This window comes from Mytilus californianus, unplaced genomic scaffold (assembly GCF_021869535.1).
Source record: "Mytilus californianus isolate M0D057914Y unplaced genomic scaffold, xbMytCali1.0.p SCAF_5, whole genome shotgun sequence".
NCBI classification, from domain to species: domain Eukaryota; kingdom Metazoa; phylum Mollusca; class Bivalvia; order Mytilida; family Mytilidae; genus Mytilus; species Mytilus californianus.
This window is the reverse complement of record NW_026262701.1, coordinates 104,781,518-104,799,359: the sequence shown is the minus strand read 5'-3', so window position 1 is coordinate 104,799,359 and position 17,842 is coordinate 104,781,518. Positions and strand designations below refer to the sequence as shown.

The following is a 17,842-nucleotide window of genomic DNA, read 5'->3' as shown; positions in this document are numbered from 1 at the left end:
ATGCAATTATGTTAGAGAAATTATGTCCACAATAAAACTTGATTATTCTGTGACAAGGTCATTAGTATTTTGATAACGGTCAGCTATACAATTTTCACGCATAACGTGATTCAGACAAAATGTGGAAATGTGTTGCTTCAGGTAAAATTGGATGAAGTACATCTCTGAACAATTAACTAGCTGTCCTAACTGATATTTTTGGACTTCATGTTGTTGCATCTAATTTTTCGTTCTTTATAATTAAGATTGACGATCATTTGATTAAAGAAGACTTGTGTATAGATTAGATTTTTTATTCTGGTTCATTTTATAGCAGACACCATGATTAAAAAGCAACAAAGTGATGGGGATGTGGGTAATAGATGACATGTTAGGCAGAATTACATATTTAGTCTGTCCAGACTTTTTTGTATTGTGATTTCAGATTTGGATATTTTTATGAATCTTGTTAACTGAATGGTGAAATCACATCCTCAATTAGTCTTAGTACATTTTGGTTTATAGGTACACATTTATCCTTATCTTTCAGACTTTTTTTGTCTCTCTGTCATATATAGGAAATTTACAACCATTATATATATATCTTTGGTACTGATATATCCTGTATGCATTTTTTAAGCCCCTGCTCCATTAAATGTTACCCTTGACTATCCTTTCTCCGTCTTTCCGTCCCTTGCATTTTCGTTTCCGCACTCTAACTTAAGTTTTCCTAATCCAAATTTTATTAAACCCAATTTTTTCGTTTTCACACTTTCCTCATCCAAATTTTATAAAGCTGATACACAATGCTAAGAACCAAAACTCACAGACAGAGTTAAAATTTGGGCAGTGAATCTTTTATCGTTCTAGAGTAATGCCCCTTTTTGACTTGGAAAATTGCAAAGTTTGGGCATGGGGGCATACGTGTCCTCAGACACATTCTTCTTTTATCAGTCCCCTACGGACTAAGTCGAAGGGGACTTTAGGTTTGCACTCTGTCTGTCTGTCCATCCGTCAGTCCGGCAAATCAGTTTTCCCCCTTTTTTTAGCTCACCTGGCCCAAAGCGCCAAGTGAGCTTTTCTCATCACTTGGCGTCCGTCGTCCGTCGTCCCGCGTCCGTCGTCCGTAAACTTTTACAAAAATCTTCTCCTCTGAAACTACTGTGCCAAATTTAACCATGTTTAATATGCACATAGACCAAGGTGAGTGACACAGGCTCTTTAGAGCCTCTAGTTCTTCATGCTCAAGATATTGATTTGATATTTGGGATATGGTTTTATCATGACAAGTTACAGATCAAGTTTGAATTTTGTTCCGGTTTGATGATTTTGTCCAGAGTTATATGGTCCTTGGACTTAAAAATTTCACTCACATAACTGGTTTTCCACACTTTTTAGCTCACCTGGCCCAATTTGGGCCAAGTGAGCTTTTCTCATCACTTGGCATCCGTCGTCCGTCATCCCGCGTCCAACGTCCGTCATCCGTCGTCCGTAAACTTTTACAAAAATCTTCTCCTCTGAAACTACTGGCCAAATTTAACCAAACTTGGCCACAATCATCATTAGGGTATCTAGTTTAAAAAATGTGTCCGGTGACCTGGCCAACCAACCAAGATGGCCACCATGGCTAAAAATAGAACATACGGGTAAAATGTAGATTTTGGCTTATATCTCTGAAACCAAAGCATTGAGAGCAAATTTGACTTAGGTAAAAATGTTTATCAGGTCAAGATCTATCTGCCCTGAAATTTTCAGATGAATCGGACAACCCATTGTTGGGTTGCTGCCCCTGAATTAGTAATTTTAAGGAAATTTTCCTGTATTTGGTTATTATCTTGAATATTATTATAGATAGAGATAAACTGTAAACAGCAATAATGTTCAGCAAAGTAAGTTCTACAAATAAGTCAACATGACCAAAATGGTCAGTCGACCCCTTAAGGAGTTATTGCCCTTTTATAGTCAATTTTTAACAATTTTTCGTAAATTTTTGTTATCTTTTACAAAAATCTTCTCCTCTGAAACTACTAAGATGAATTTAACCAAAGTTGTAAACAATCATCATTAGGGTATGTAGTTTAAAATTTGTCTCTGATGACCCTGCCCGCGAACCAAGATGGCCGACATGGCTAATAATAGTACATAGGGTAAAATGCAGTTTTTGGCTCATATATCTAAACCCAAAGCATTTCGAGCAAATCTTTCAAAACAAAATTGTTCATCAGGTCAAGATCTATCTGCCCTTAAATTTTCAGACCATTCAGGCAACCTGTTGTTGGGTTGCTGCCCCTGAATTGTTAATTTTTAGAAATTTTTTCAGCTTTTGGTTATTATCTTGAATATTATTATAGATAGAGATAAACTGTAAACAGCAATAATGTACAGCAAAGTAAGATCTACAAATAAGTCAACATGACCAAAATGGTCAATTGACCCCTTAAGGAGTTATTGCCCTTTATAATCAATTTTTAACAATTTTCATAAATTTTGTAAAGTTTTACAAAATAATTTCCACTGAAACTACTTGGCCAAGTTCATTATAGATAGAGATAATTTTAAGCATCAAGAATGTTCAGTAAAGTAAGATCTACAAACACATCACCATCACCAAAACACAATTTTGTCATGAATCCATCTGTGTCCTTTGTTTAATATGCACATAGACCAAGGTGAGTGACACAGGCTCTTTAGAGCCTCTAGTTTAGCTCACCTGGCCCGAAGAGCCAAGTGAGCTTTTCTCATCACTTGGCGTTCGTCGTCCGTCTTCCGTAGTTGTTGTCGTCGTCCATCGTCGTTAGCTTTTTACAAAAATCTTCTCTGAAACCACTGGGCCAAATTTATCCAAACTTGGCCACAATCATCGTTAGGGTATCTAGTTTAAAAAATGTGTCTGATGACCCCGCCAACCAACCAAGATGGCCACCATGGCTAAAAATAGAACATAGGGGTAAAATGTAGATTTTGGCTTATATCTCTGAAACCAAAGTATTTAGAGTAAATCTGACGAGGGTAAAACTGATTATCAGGTCAAGATCTACCTGCCCTGAAATTTTCAGACAAATCTGACTACCTGTTGTTGGGTTGCTGCCCCTGAATTGGTAATTTTAAGGAAATTTTGCAGTTTTTATACCCCCGTTTACGGGACATATTATGGTATACCGTTGTCCGTCTGTCTGTCCGTCTGTCTATTCGTCCGTCTGTTCGTCTGTCTGTCTGTCATCAACATGTCGGACATTAACTCAAAAATGCTTTAACCAATTTGCATAAAAACTTTGGTGAATTGTTTATATCTATTGATGTGAGCTCCCTTTAGTTTTTTATAAAATTTAGATTTTACTTTTCTGAGTTATGGGGTTTTATTCATTAAAAAAAGGGGGATTTTCCAGTTTTCGGACAATAAGTCAAGAATGCTTTCACCAACTTGCAAGAAATTGTGGTGAATTGTTTATATCTATTGACATGAGCTCCCTTTCGATTTTTATAAATTTTAGATTAAACGTTTCCGAGTATTCATAAAAAAGGGGGGATTTTCCAGTTTTCAGACAAAAACTCAAAAATGCTTTCAGCAATTCTTATGAAACTTTGGTGAATTGTTTGTCTGTATTGGTGTAATCTCCCTTTAGAATTTTATAAATTTAACATTTTACATTTCTGAGTTATGGAGTTTTATTCATTAAAAAAAGGGGTGATTTTCCAGTTTTCGGACAATAACTCAAAAATGCTGTCACCAATTCTCATGAAACTTTGGTGAATTGTTTATATCTATTGATGTAAGCTCCCTTTTTATTTTCATAAATTTCTAATATGACATTGAGAATTAATTGAACTTTATTTGTTGATAGTCTGACAACAGATTTACTTAGTATTGCACAACAGCAAGAAATCTTTAATTGAATATAAATTCAATTCATATAACCCATTTCAAGTTCTTTGACTACATTTATTCAGAAACCTATAATATGTCAAATATTTAATTACAATCCAAATTCAGACCTGAATCAAGCTTGAATATTGTGTCAATTTTTGCCCCAACTGTTCAGGGTTGGACCTCTGCGGGTGTATCTAGCTGCGCTCAGCGAAGCAGTTTATTGGTTATTATCTTGAATATTATTATAGATAGAGATAAACTGTAAACAGCAATAATGTTCAGCAAAGTAAGATCTACAAATAAGTTGTCATGACCAAAATTGTCAGTCGATCCCTTTAGGAGTTATTGCCCTTAATAGTCAATTTTTAACAATTTTTCGTAAATTTTTGTAATCTTTTACAAAAATCTTCTTCTCTGAAACTACTGAGACAAATTTAACCATACTTGGCCATAATCATTACTAGGGTATCTAGTTTAAAAAATTTGTCCGATGACCCCGCCTTCCAACCATCATGGCCGACTTGGTTAAAAATAGAACATAGGGGTAAAATGCAGTTTTTGGTTTATATCTCGGAAACTAAAGCATTTAGAGCAAATCTGACAGGTGACAAAAATGTTCATCAGATTTAGCTTTATCTGCCCTGAAATTTTCAGACGAATCCGACAACCTGTTGTTGGGTTGCTGCCCCTGAGTTAGTAATTTTACAAAAATTTTGCAGTTTTTTGTTATTATCTTAGATATCATTATAATATCTAATATCTAATACTATTAGTTATGATTTTAACCTTATTTTACAAGATTTCCAAAGCATCAGTAAATACAGGTGAGCGACACAGGCTCTTGAGAGCCTCTAGTTTCGTCATGCTTGAAGATATTGATTTGATTATTGGTATATAGTTTTATCATGACAAGTTACAGATCAAGATAAAATTGTTTGCCGGTCTTATGATTTTGTGCAGAGTTATGGTCCTTGAACTAACAAAATTCACTCAAAAAATCAGTTTTCCACCCTTATTTTTGTCATGCTTGAAGGAAAAATGCACTTATTGGAAAATCATGTATTAAGTGACTTGATTCAGTTTCATTTTTAGATACATTTCTGTATAATACATAATCACAGACTGTAATAGCACACATAGGTAGATGTGACCTATTTCAGAAAACTTTTATCTGTTTTTCCATTCTATTTCAAGATATTTGACCGTTTTCCTATGATCTCACAATTTGATTACTGTAGATGTTTTCTTTGAATGAAGTAAAGTACAAAATTTGATGCTTTTTATATGACCACAAAAAATTTTTTGGGATCGTATAATGGTATGATGTCGTCGTTGTCCGAAGACACATTGGTTTCCAGACAATAACTTTAGTTTAAGTGAATGGATCTCTATGAATTTTTTTAAGAAGGTTCAATACCACAAAAGGAAGGTTGGGATTGATTTATGGGATGATGGTCCCAACCGTTTAGGAATTAGGGTCCCAAAAAGGGGCCTAAAACAAGCATTTTTCTAGTTTCAGAATAATAACTTGTGTATAAGTATTTCGATTGCTCTGAAATTGTACCACAATGTTTAATACCACAAGTAGAAGGTTGGGATTCATTTTAGCGGTTATGGGGCCAACAGTTTAGGAATTAAGGGCCAAAATGGGGCCAAAAACAAGCATTTTTCTAGTTTCCAGACAATAACTTGTGTGTAAGTGTATGGATCTCTCCGACATTGTACCACAAAGTTCCATATAACAAAGGGAAGGCTGGGATTGAGTTTGGGGTTAATTGCCCCAAACATGTAGGAATTAGGGCCAAAAAAGGGCAAAAAACAAGCATTTTTCTAGTTTCCAGACAATAACTTGTGTGTAAGTGTATGGATCTCTCTGAAATTGTACTACAAGGTTCCATACTACATAGGAAAGGCTGGGATTGTGCAATGGATTTGTAAGATCTTTGACCACATTTATTTGGTGTCAGAAACCTATATTATGTCAAAAATTTTATCACAATCCAAATTCAGACAGTATCAAGCTTGAATATTGTGTCCAAATTTGCCCCAACTTTTCAGGGTTCGACATCTGCGGTCGTATCAGGCTGCGCTCAGCGAAGCATTTTATTATACCCCTGCTTTAAAAAAGTGGGGGTATACTGTTTTACCTCTGTCTGTCTGTCTGTCCTTCCATCCGTCTGTCCATCTGTCATTCCATCTGTCAGTCTGTCTGTCGGTCCCATGAATATTTTTTGTCACATCTTTCTCAGGAACTACATTACAAGGATTTCTGAAATTTGGTTTCAGGGTTTATATGAGTCAGCTATACCATGTGATGCGTTTTCAGATTCATTACTCAACAACTTCCTGTTTACCTTATACTTTTAGCGGGTTGGGGGTATCATTAGTGAGCAGTAGCTCACAGATTCACTTGTTCTTTTTATTTCCTTAGAAACCTTGTAAAGAATGTCTATGCTCTAATGTCCTGACTTTTGATTGCTGCCTATCACAGGAAACAATCGTTTAGGAAGGAGTAATACCACCTACATAATGGTAGTGCTGTGATTCTACATAATGGTAGTGCTGTGATTGTTTTTTTTACTAGATTGATTTTAGTATGACCTATTTCAGAAAAAATAATGGGATCAACAAATTCATACAAAACTTCATAACAAACAATAGCGGAAAAGTGGTGAATTTAGTTTTCGTTTGATAGCAGTTATAATAACTTACGTTATAAATAAACTTTTCCATATCTCGTAAAGTGTCCTAATTGTGAACATGTCAATAGAAAGAAATCTTCATTCTATTTCTAATGTAACCAATTTTAAATCCAAGTGGATTCCTTTTAGTATAAAAGTCTATAATTGCATATATGATATCAAATGGAAAGACTGGAATCTGCAATCTTTGAAATATGGAACAAATTACATTAGGATTTTATAATGATTTAAGTGTTATGAAAAAGGAAATCCAATTGTCACTATCCTTTCTGTTAGGAAGTGTGATGATTATAAGTGTGCATTCAAACCTATAGGGAAATTTGTAGGAACTTTCGTTAGAAAAACTGAAAATTGATGCAGGCATCTAGCAAATTTAGTGGCACTCAGAGACTGCATATAATTAAATGCAATTAGTAGTTCAAATGAGTGAGTTTATTTAGTAACCATGGGTTTCTATATATAGATGAAAGGGTGTATTACGAATCATCAGAGACTTTATAAGCATATAATTTCCATTCCACTCAGTTCCATACTAGTCTTTTATATATTAATAATGATGTGTTGTGAAATGCCTAAGTTCATATTTATTATGAAATACCATAAATATTGTCCCTAGTTTGAAATATATGTTTTGTGAAATAGTTTCAATTAAGAGGCCTATAGTGGAACCTTGTATTTTAAGTAGTGTTTTCAACAGTTGGAAGGACCAAATATCAAATACCAAAAGTTTTAATAGGAATTTATCTAAATACTATATATTAAAGTATATAGTTAAAAAAATTTCAGAGACAATTAAGTGCCTGTGGGAAAAATCTAAAGCAAATATAATTTACAGGGTATATGATACAAATGTTATTAGGGCCCCGTCCGTAACAAATTGTGTCTGCTCTATATCTAGAGAATCGTTATAATTTCATACTTAATACTTGACATGTATATTAACCAACACCAGAGGGTGTGTCATAATGTTTGTACAACTTCCTATATCAAAGTTCAAGGTCAGCTGGGCCAACAGAGATGGCTCCCATCTCAATGATGTCTAGTTCATCCACATCCAAGTCTTGGTCAATGTGATTGAAATGCAGATCCTGAGTCCACCCTTCGCTTTAATCAGATTGAGGCTACATGAACTGGTTAATCTCTGAACAAAATATCATAGTAACCAGTTGGGTAAAAATGTTGAATTTAACAACACTTAATTTTAATTCAATCTGCATGCATGTAATCAGCTTCAGTGTTGATAGTTCTTTACTCTATTCTCTTGATAACCAGCAAAAAGTGATTATGAATTTAAATTTAGACAACTGTTTTTGTGGTTAAATAAGTCAAAAGACTATCAGCCTCAATCATCTATCTTTTTTAAAAAAAAGCACTTTCTTTTTAATAGAAATATGTTTTCGCTATCCTCTAATTAAACCACAAAGCAAAGTGCAACCAATATTGGAGGGAAGAAAATGGGCAAGAATCAATTTGGAAAATATCCTATTTGGCTTTAGTAAGTAAGAAAGATAATATGTATTTGGATTGAATGTTGTCCATTAAAACTACAGGGTTATATATTTTTCCACTGTTTTATTAATGTAGGGAAGAAAATCAATACAAATCTTCCATAGATTAAAGCCAATTTCCCCCTTTTTTGTTATTGGCTATATCCCATATATGTAAAAAGATAGGTTAAAACCTTTACTGATCAGGAACTGTTCATATAATAAAATACTAATCAGGAACTGTTCATATAATAATATAGGTTAATTGACACTCACTCAAATATAATGAATCTCACTGTATTAGGCATTGTGATTTTTCATTACCAATTAATGTGTCTAAATTTGGTTAAGGAATTTTATAACTTGCATGATAGATTGTGTAGTTGCTTTTAAAGTTCTAAACTTTATTGGAAACTTTGCATGTCTACTTAATTGATTGAAAAGTTGTTTGACAGGAATGTGGAATTTTGTCTTTTTTAATGTTCTCTAATAAGTTTTGATGACCACATCTGTAACACACTATAGTTGGAAGGGTCTGTACCTGGAAATTAATTGAGCCTTTGTAAGTATAAGTGCATCACTGCAGTGTCATGCAACATGATGAAGGACTTGAACAAGATGTCAATTTCTACTTCTTATTCAACCAGGAACATGATTTCATGCAATGTTTTGTATTGATCTGATGCAAAAACATGCCAAGATTAATGCATAGGTCATACATCAAATATATCACATGCTATGAATTAATGCCTTTTATAGATACAAGTGATTTCCCACAGTGCATCTGGATTGATAAATTAAAATCTTAGTATTAGATGAAATCAACATGAAATAAAACTTAAAATCAAAGGTAATAGTATTACCTTTAAATGTACGATAATATCTTAGATACTTAGATGTTTATTTGAAGTACTAACTCACTGGAGTAAATGGTCATTAAATCATTGATTGCATCATAATTATCAGTATAAATTCTTAGCCAGAATAAACTGTTATCTAAGTCACTAGCATTGAATCATTACTGTTTCTGGAATATTAGCTTTGGTAGATTTCATAGGAAGATGTATAATTGCACAAGTTTGAAAGATTTGGCCACCAAGACTTAAAAAAGATTATAGGGATAAAATGCTATCATTTTGAAAACTGTTATAGATAGAGAAAATCTGAGAAGAGCAAAAATGTTAAAAATGTCAAGATCTACATATGTCTTTTACAATCAAAATTGTTAGATGACACCTTATAGGAGTTATTGACCTTACATAATGATTTTTTTGTCACAGAAATCTCGACATAGGGAAAGTGATCCGGCAGCGGTGGCGTTAACTAACTTTTTAAAAGCTTAATATTTCAGAGGGTAGAAGACTTGGATGCTTCATACTTTGTATATAGATGCCTTATGATATGAAGTTTCCATCTGTCATATGTCCATTGTCCTTGACCTCATTTTCATTGTTCAGTGACTACTTGAAAAAAAAGTTCAGATTTTTTGTAATGTTAATTTCTCTCTTATTATGAGTAATAGGATAACTATATTTTGTATGTGTGTACCTTGCAAGGTCCTCATGCCTGTCAGACAGTTTTCACTTGACCTCTACCTCATTTCATGGATCAGTGAACAAGGTTAAGTTTTCGTGGTCAAGTCCATATCTCAGATACTATAAGCAAAAGGTCTACTATATTTGGTGTATGTAATGATTGTAAGGTGTACATGTCCAACTGGCAGGTGTCATCTGACCTTGACTTCATTTTCACGGTTCATTGCTCAATGTAAATTTTTATACGCCTGTTTACGGGACGTATTATGGTATACCGTTGACCGTCCATCTGTCCATCCGTCCATCGTCAACATGTTGGACATTAATTCAAAAACGCTTTAACCAATATGCATGAAACTTTGGTGAATTGTTTATATCTATTGACGTGAGCTCCCTTTAGTTTTTTTATAAATTTCGGATTTACCATTTCTGAGTTTTGGGGTTTTATTCATTAAAAAGGGGGGGATTTTCCAGTTTTCGGACAATAACTCAAAAAAAATTTCACCAATTTACATGAAACTTTTGTGAATTGTTCATATCTATTGAGGTGAGCTCCCTTTCGTTTTTATAAATTTCGGATATACCGTTTCCGAGTTTTGGGGTTTTATTCATTAAAAAAGGGGGGATTTTCCAGTTTTCAGACAATAACTCAAAAACAATTGCTCCAATTTGCAAGAAACTTTGGTGAATTGTTTATTTCTATCGACATGAATTCCCTTTTGATTTTTATAAATTTCAGACCATACGTTTCCGATTTATGGGGTTTTATTCATTACAAAAAGGGGGATTTTCCAGTTTTCGGACAATAACTCAAAAAAGCCTTCAGCATTTTTTATGAAGCTTTGGCAAATTGTTTATATCTATTTTTGTAAGCTCCCTTTTGATTTTTATAAATTTTCGATTTTACGTTTCCGAGTTATAAGATTTTATTTGTTTATAGTCTGACAACAGATTTACTAAGTATTGCGCAACAGCACAGTATATTGCACAACAGCAAGAAATCTTTCATATAACCAATTTCAAGTTCTTTGACTACATTTATTCAGAAACCTATAATACATCAAATATTTCATTACAATCCAAATTCAGACCTGTATCAAGCTTGAATATTGTGTCCATTTTTGCCCCAACTGGTCAGGGTTGGACCTCTGCGGGCGTATCCAGCTGCGCTCAGCGAAGCAGTTTATTGTGACTTGGTCTGTTTTTCTAATACTGTATGCAGTAGGTCAACTATATTTGGTGTATGGAAATATTTTACGATGTACATGTCAGTCTGGCAGGTTTTATTTGACCTTGACCTCATTTTCACGGTTCATTGTTCAATGTTAAGTTTTTGTGTTTTGGTCTGTTTTTCAAATACTATATGCAGTAGGTCAACTATATTTGGCGTATAGAAATATTTTACGATGTACATGTCAGTCTGGCAGGTTTTATTTTACCTTGACCTCATTTTCACGGTTCATTGCTCAATGTTAAGTTTTTGTGTTTTGGTCTGTTTTTCTAATACTGTATGCAGTCCGTCAACTATATTTGGTGTATGGAAATATTTTAAGATGTACATGTCAGTCTGGCAGGTTTTATTTGACCTTGACTTCATTTTCATGGTTCATTGCTTATGTTAAGTGTTTGTGTTTTGGTCTGTTTTTCCTAAACTTTAAGCAATAGGTCAACTGTATTTGGTGTAATTGGAATGATTGTAGGGTGTATATGTCTGTCTGTTAGGTATCATCTGACCTTCACCTCATTTTCATGGTTCATTGGTCAAAGTTCAGTTTTACTGGTTAACTTTGTTTCTTAAAAACTAGAAGCAATATGTCAACTATATTTGATGCATGGAATGATTTTAAGGTGTCCATGTCTGTCTAGCAGGGTTCATATGACCTTGACTTCATTTTTATGGTTCATTGGTCAATAAATAATTTCCATGGTTTGGTCTGTTTCTTTTATACTATAAGCAATAGGTCATCCTATTCTGTGTAGGGAATGATTGTATAAGAGGTGTACATGTATTTCCAGCTTGGTTTATTTGACCTTGACCTCATTTTCTTTGATCATAAATGTTAATGTGATACTTGTAGTAAAACTTCATATGTGGGACTATCAACATAAAATAAATGGTCAGTATTTCCCTTGCTTAATCAGAATGAGATATATACAGATAGAAGGGAGGAAGTTATGTAACACATTTATACAGGTGAAAAACTATTGATAATTTTACCGGTACATGTCCCTCCAAGCATATAACCCATAAAACAGGAGAGTGCCAATGAAATAGAAGAAAGGCCAAACATGGCACTCATTTTTGTTTTCTCTCAATAAATGTGCAGTTCTTGAAGCATCTGTTTGCAGTGCCAACTTTTCACTTGTTTTCATATACTGTTTTATGTTAGAACTGAATGGAAACTATTGAAAGATTCATCCTCATTTACAATCACATCACTGATATAACAGAACTTTCTGTAATGGAGTTTACTTTCCAAATGTTATCTTTTCTTTAATGTGTTTTGATAAAAATATTCCAAGTATTCTGTTGACAAGTCGATTGTTGAGTCATTGATGATTGTCAAAAAGGAGTTATCGTATTGTCAAGGTTGTGAATAAAACTTTTAACCTCAGCTTTAACTTTGTCCTCAGATCTAGAAATTTAAAAGTATCATCTCATTATCATATACCGTATATATGTACGAAGTTTTAGAATTTTATTGTATTAATAAAATTGAGAATGGAAATGGGGAATATGTCAAAGAGACAACAACCCGACCTAAGAGCAGAAAACAGCCAAAGGCCACCAATGGGTCTTCAACACAGCGAGAAAATCCCACACCTGGAGGCATGCTTCAGCTGGCCCCTAAACAAAAATGTGTACTAGTTCAGGGAAAATGGACGTCACACTAAATTCTGAAACATATAAATGAACCAAAATTAAAAAATCATACAAGACTAACTAAAATGTATGTGAAGTAGATAAAATTTTCAGTGTAAGTCATTTATGATTTCATAAAGATTCGTTAAAGTAAAATCTGTAAAAAAAGGCTTTCAAACATTTTCATGACAATATAAAAATAAGAAGAAGTGGTATGATTGCCAATGAGACAACTATCCACCAGATTCTAAAAGACCTTTGCAACTTTACAATACATACTTACAGACCTGCCAACTATCCCAAATTATGGTGGATATCCCCCATGAGAGGTGTTGACCGACCTGAATTTTAAAATTTCTTAATATATAAACTGACCACCTCAAAACAGGCATTCAAATGAGTTAAAAGGGTATCTAAGCACATACATACTCATCCAATCAATATAGAGGTAGATTAAAAACACTTATAAATGTCAATATAAGAGGAGCATTAGGTCAGGTCCTCTTGCGCTTAAAATCCCCCATGGAGATTTTGAAAAGTTGGCAGGTATGTACTTAAAACTTTCATGCAATTGATTAAACTTAGTACGCATATCTATGAAAAAGGATGATACTACTGGTTTTCAAGGTCAGAGGTCAAAGTTTAAGCTAAGGGTAAAGGGTTTGACCACAGCCTTGTTGTGTTTCTTGATGGCATCAAGCTGGGGCGACACATTAGGTTACTCCTGTCGTCATGAGTGGTTGTCTGTGTCACACTTTGTTAATCCACACAGCATTTTGGGAGAATTCAACCCAAACTTTCACACATCTGTCTTGCATGTCATCTGTAGTTGTGCACCTACTATCTACAAGATAGTTGGGGCTTCCTATAATTCCACAAACTTTCACTTAACCATTTCTGCTGATTTCAAATTTTTAATCCACAACTCCTTGAAAATTACTTAATAGAATTCAACTAAACTTGCCCATATTTTTCTACAGGTCATCAAGTTTTACACTTGCTATTTTGATTTTTGATTTTTGATATGTATGAATTTTTTTATTTCCTGTACCAAAATATTTCTGCTTATTGTCCCCCTGTCTCACACTGCAGGGGATAAGGTTAAAGTCTTGATCTATGATCTTGTCTCTGTCTGTGACCTTCCCTCCATCCAAAACACATAAATACTCTTAAGACTGTTTGACAGAAAGCTTGCACTGTATATACTTGGTAGGATTGTTTGTCCTCATGTTCTCTTAACCATTTTACAGAAAGCTCTCATACATAGTAGGATTGTTTGTCCTCATGTTCTCTTAACCATTTTACAGAAAGCTCTCATACATAGTAGGATTGTTTGTCCTCATGTTCTCTTAACCATTTTACAGAGAGCTCTCATACATAGTAGGATTGTTTGTCATCATGTTCTCTTGACCATTTTACAGAAAGCTCTCATACATAGTAGGATTGTTTGTCCTCATGTTCTCTTAACCATTTTACAGAGAGCTCTCATACATGGTAGGATTGTTTGTCCTCATGTTCTCTTGACCATTTTACAGAGAGCTCTCATACATAGTAGGATTGTTTGTCATCATGTTCTCTTAACCATTTTTCAGAGCGCTCTCATACATAGTAGGATTGTTTGTCCTCATGTTCTCTTAACCATTTTACAGAGAGCTCTCATACATAGTAGGATTGTTTGTCATCATGTTCTCTTGACCATTTTACAGAAAGCTCTCATACATAGTAGGATTGTTTGTCCTCATGTTCTCTTAACCATTTTACAGAAAGCTCTCATACATAGTAGGATTGTTTGTCATCATGTTCTCTTAACCATTTTACAGAGAGCTCTCATACATAGTAGGATTGTTTGTCATCATGTTCTCTTAACCATTTTACAGAAAGCTCTCATACATAGTAGGATTGTTTGTCCTCATGTTCTCTTAACCATTTTACAGAAAGCTCTCATACATAGTAGGATTGTTTGTCCTCATGTATAGCTAACCATGTTAACTGACATTTTGATTTGACATTTTTATGGAACTTTGACTTTTTTTTTTTGGACTATCCTACCATAATGATACTTTGTGAACGCAACTCCTCTGAGATTGTTTAACTGAAAGCTTTTATATTAGGTAGGAGTGTTTTCAGTCATGTGTAGTTGACAATATTTTACTGTCGTTTTGGTTTTATCCTTTATAGGAGTTTTGAGACTATTTTTCTTCTTTTTTAAATATCCTTCCACAATGACATCTTGTGAACGGCACGTTTTTTTTTCTCTTGGTTTTTTTTGTCGAGCCTTCGACTTTTGTTGAAAAAGCGAGACATAGCGATCCTACATACCGTCGGCGGCGGCGGCCGCATCCACAAATATTCACTCTGTGGTTAAAGTTTTTGAAATTTTAATAACTTTCTTAAACTATCCTGGATTTCTACCAAACTTGGACAGAAGCTTGTTTATGATCATAAGATAGTATCCAGAAGTAAATTTTGTAAAAAAAAAAATCTTGTTTTTCCGTATTTTACTTATAAATGGACTTAGTTTTTCTGCCAGGAAACATTACATTCACTCTGTGGTTAAAGTTTTTAAAATTTTAATAACTTTCTCAAACTATCCTGGATTTCTACCAAACTTGGACAGAAGCTTGTTTATGATCATAAGATAGTATCCAGAAGTAAATTTAAAAAAAAAAATTCCTATTTTTCAGTATTTTACTTATAAATGGACTTAGTTTTTCTGCCAGGAAACATTACATTCACTCTGTGGTTAAAGTTTTTAAAATTTTAATAACTTTCTCAAACTATCCTGGATTTGTACCAAACTTGGACAGAAGCTTGTTTATGATCATAAGATAGTATCCAGAAGTAAATTTAAAAAAAAAAATTCCTATTTTTCAGTATTTTACTTATAAATGGACTTAGTTTTCTCTGCCAGGAAACATTACATTCACTCTGTGGTTAAAAGTTTTTAAAATTTAATAACTTTCTTAAACTATCCTGGATTTGTACCAAACATGGACAGAAGTTTGTTTATGATCAAAAGCTAGTATCTAGAAGGAAATTTTTATTAAAATTTTGTACTTGTTTATCCATATTTTACTTATAAATGGACTTAGTTTTTCTTCCAGTTAACATTACATACAGTCTGCAGTTAAATTTTTTAAAACATTTATTAGATTCATAGACTATCCTGGATTTTTACCAAACTTGGACAGAAGCTTCTTACAATAAAAAAATTGTATCGAGAGGAATATTTTTATTAAATTTTTTCCTCATCTCATTTTTGTTGAGCCTGTGATTAACAGCAAAAGTAGGCGAGACACTGGGTTCCCTTACAAATTTTTTAATTTTAAATCAAAAAGAATTTTTTTTCTTTGTAAACCATTGGCCTATTTTATATATGTACGTAAATTACTTTTCAATTTAAAGTATTACTTACAGGAACAAAACTTTTTGGTAAACTCAATGTTGTATTCATAGCTTCTTAAGTTTTGGATTGCAAATTTTTGGGTTTGAGTGTTCTGGATGCAGATTAATCCAGAGAAGTGTATCAAATGCCCCAATTTTTTTTTTTCATTAACTGAAGTATTAGGCCACCTTTTCATTACCTTACCATTTAAAATGAAAGAGGAACTATTTTTTTCACCCCCCTTTCTTCACTTCAAAATGCAATTATAGGAATGTAATTAACATAAAAAGCTATTGGAGGCTTTTTTAATAGAAAAAACTGAGCGACTTAATTTCATTATATGTTAAAATGAAATGTTCATGACTTTGGAGTTGTTTTTTCTTGTAGGATTTTTTGTGAAAAGAGCCAATGGCAAACAAAAATAGTCAATTAAAACATGAAGAAAAATCTAGTGTTCTTTAGTGATTTTACAAAAAAGAGGGCAGTTTTATGTCTATTCCTTACAGACAAACTCTTCAGAAACCATAATTTTAGAATTCCTACATGGAAAAACTGCTAATTTTTATTTGCGTTTTATTTGAAGTGTTTATTCAATATGCCACGAGAATATAGAAGAAAAAAATTGCCTGTTAATTTCAGGGCACATAATGCTCTTAGCTCTGATGCACAAATGTCAAGGGGAAGCAAACATTTCTTATTTTCAGTAATAAATGGTTGGATTCCATTTATATTAAAACATAACACAAATTGAATTAAACTTGTTTTTGTTTTTTGATTGCATCCTGTGAAATGAATAATACTATCAAAGCATGTTAAGTTATTATTATTATTGAATTCTTGATGCAAAATGCTCACAAAAATGTTGTTATAGGAAGTTCTAGTTTTTTCCATATGTGCATTGAAAACCATTTTATAATAAATCTATTATGAATGGATTGTTAAATTTTGTGTCGTCAATTTGTCAAGGGAAAATTTGCTATCAGGCTTACAACATTTCTGTACATGGTTAATACCTCATCTACATGCAATACTGAAATCACGATCACCATTACCAAGATTGATGGTTAGCGTAATCGGAAGACATTTACCAGTTTCATGTTTATATAGCCATTAATAAATTGTATAAATCAAACATTACTGGTGAAAAGAACAAGAATATTTGTTAAATGTGACAGCTTTCTAGATACAGGACACACAAAAAAAAAGTCCAAAAGATTTATGGCAGTAATCTTTTGAAAGACTTGATGTCTCTTATATCATAGGATTTATTGGAATTGTAGACGTCATATAGTGATTTTGTCCATTAATAATAAACTGGATTCCAATCTTATATTTGTGTTTTTAAGGAGAGCCATTCTTTACTTCATGTTTTTAGTGAGTTTAGGTAATTCTTGACCATTTCATACTGGGCAACTTCATTGACATGTATACCAAAATTAGAAATAATTTGAAGTCTTTTAGCGATAAGTCAAGCAAATATCTTTAAATATCAAATAGTACCTTTTACAATATCCATATATAAAAATTATAAAGCAACAATCAACATTCAATCTATCTAGGCGTGGATCAGTTTAAAAATAAACTGATGCAGTTACTAAATGAAATTATATAAATGCCTAAGAATGTAACTTTAACACGCTATAATGAGTATTATATAACACTCATTAGTATTATATAACACTCATTAGCGTGTTAAAGTTACATTCTCTAAGGCATTTATATATATATGGATATGCTTATTTAAAAAGAACCAGCTGTTCTATGTAAAACAAGCAAACACCATGACTGAAGCAAGCATTGACAATCTCTGGTAACCCTACATTCATGTACTGCATTTCTTTGGAGGATTAAAAAACGTTTTATGGTTCTTCTTACTCAAAAATGATACCACCATTTTGATTATGCATTTGTAGTTCCAATACCATGTCTGTTAGTGCAAGAGGCTGACAGGGTCTTATAATGGAAGTGAGTAATATGGCTCATTATTGAAGATTTTACTGACTTACTTGAGTTATGTACTGTA

The 17,842-nt window shown here is 33.2% G+C and overlaps 1 protein-coding gene across 1 annotated transcript in view; it reads left to right on the top strand.

Annotated features, from left to right (window-relative positions):
• Positions 1-17,842, top strand: part of LOC127700426 (ATP-dependent RNA helicase DDX1-like) — a 270,402-nt gene that overhangs the window by 143,797 nt on the left and 108,763 nt on the right. The window lies entirely within an intron of this gene.